The following is a 2,500-nucleotide window of genomic DNA, read 5'->3' as shown; positions in this document are numbered from 1 at the left end:
AAAATAAAGGGTGAGAAAACACAAATAAGACTTTTTTCCACACATTTTTAATCGGCTATTTCCTGATATTCTTCAATGCGTTCTGATATTGACTGGTAATTGTGTTTGATACTTTCTTAGACTATTTCTGCCTCTGGCTGATGTGTATTTTCTTTCCAAACTCCACCAGAGCCTATGATTACACAGCATCCTATCTGTGGAAAACGGCAGTGCAGCGATAGGGAAGAAAACTATAGGCATCCAAAGGAGCCCGGCTAGCCCAGCGGGTAGAGCATGAGACTCTTAATCTCAGGGTCGGGGGTTCAAGCCCCATGTTGGACAAAAACTACTATATTTTTAGTGTTTTTCGACAAAAAAGAGAGACATTGAAAGTCTCTTCACAATATTTGCAGTATTTTCATTGTTAAAGTTGAATATATGAATACATGTCAGGATGATGTTTAATGTGCCAATACCATACCTTAATGTATTCACTGTAAAAGAAAAAGTATCTATCATCTTACTATAAAATAAAGTGGAGAAAACACAAATAAGACTTTTTTTTCACACAGGTTTAATCGGCTATTTCCCGATATTCTTCAAAGCGTTCTGATATTGACTGGTAATTGTGTTTGATACTTTCTTAGACTATTTCTGCCTCTGGCTGATGTGTATTTTCTTTCCAAACTCCACCTGAGCCTATGATTACACAGCATCCTATCTGTGGAAAACGGCAGTGCCAGGATAGGGAAGAAAATTATAGGCACCCAAAGGAGCCCGGCTAGCTCAGTTGGTAGAGCATGAGACTCTTAATCTCAGGGTTGTGGGTTCGAGTTCCACGTTGGGCGAAAACAACTAAAATTTTAGTGCTTTTTGACCAAAAAAATAGATATTGAAAGTCTCTTCACAATATTTGCAATATTTTCATTGTTAACATGCAATATATGCATGCATGTCTGGATGATGTGTAATGGGGCAATAGCATACCTTAATGTATTCACTGTAAAAGAAAAAGTATGTATCATCTTACTATAAAATAAAGTGGAGAAAACACAAATAAGACTTTTTTCCACACATTTTTAATCGGCTATTTCCTGATATTCTTCAATGCGTTCTGATATTGACTGGTAATTGTGTTTGATACTTTCTTAGACTATTTCTGCCTCTGGCTGATGTGTATTTTCTTTCCAAACTCCACCTGAGCCTATGATTACACAGCATCCTATCTGTGGAAAACGGCAGTGCCAGGATAGGGAATAAAATTATAGGCACCCAAAGGAGCCTGGCTAGTTCAGTTGGTAGAGCATGAGACTCTTAATCTCAGGGTCGTGCGTTCGAGCTCCACGTTGGGCGAAAACAACTAAAATTTTAGTGCTTTTTGACCAAAAAAATAGATATTGAAAGTCTCTTCACAATATTTGCAATATTTTCATTGTTAACATGCAATATATGCATGCATGTCTGGATGATGTGTAATGGGGCAATAGCATACCTTAATGTATTCACTGTAAAAGAAAAAGTATGTATCATCTTACTATAAAATAAAGTGGAGAAAACACAAATAAGACTTTTTTCCACACATTTTTAATCGGCTATTTCCTGATATTCTTCAATGCGTTCTGATATTGACTGGTAATTGTGTTTGATACTTTCTTAGACTATTTCTGCCTCTGGCTGATGTGTATTTTCTTTCCAAACTCCACCTGAGCCTATGATTACACAGCATCCTATCTGTGGAAAACGGCAGTGCCAGGATAGGGAATAAAATTATAGGCACCCAAAGGAGCCCGGCTAGTTCAGTTGGTAGAGCATGAGACTCTTAATCTCAGGGTCGTGGGTTCGAGCTCCACGTTGGGCGAAAACAACTAAAATTTTAGTGCTTTTTGACCAAAAAAATAGATATTGAAAGTCTCTTCACAATATTTGCAATATTTTCATTGTTAACATGCAATATATGAATGCATGTCTGGATGATGTGTAATGGGGCAATACCATACCTTAATGTATTCACTGTAAAAGAAAAAGTATGTATCATCTTATTATAAAATAAAGTGGAGAAAACACAAATAAGACTTTTTTTTCACACAGGTTCAGTCAGCTATTTCCTGATATTCTTCAAAGCGTTCTGATATTGACTGGTAATTGTGTTTGATACTTTCTTAGACTATTTCTGCCTCTGGCTGATGTGTATTTTCTTTCCAAACTCCACCAGAGCCTATGATTACACAGCATCCTATCTGTGGAAAACGGCAGTGCAGGGAAATGGAAGAAAACTATAGGCATCCAAAGGAGCCCGGCTAGCTCAGTCCGTAGAGCATGAGACTCTTAATCTCAGGGTCGTGGGTTCGAGCCCCACGTTGGGCGAAAACAACTAAAATTTTAGTACTTTTTGACCAAAAAAATAGATATTGAAAGTCTCTTCACAATATTTGCAATATTTTCATTGTTAACATGCAATATATGAATGAATGTCTGGATGATGTGTAATGGGGCAATACCATACCTTAATGTATTCACTGTA

This window comes from Ambystoma mexicanum, chromosome 4q (genome assembly GCF_040938575.1).
Source record: "Ambystoma mexicanum isolate Mex_15411 chromosome 4q, UKY_AmexF1_1, whole genome shotgun sequence".
NCBI classification, from domain to species: Eukaryota; Metazoa; Chordata; class Amphibia; order Caudata; family Ambystomatidae; genus Ambystoma; species Ambystoma mexicanum.
Note: the sequence above shows the minus strand (reverse complement) of the source record.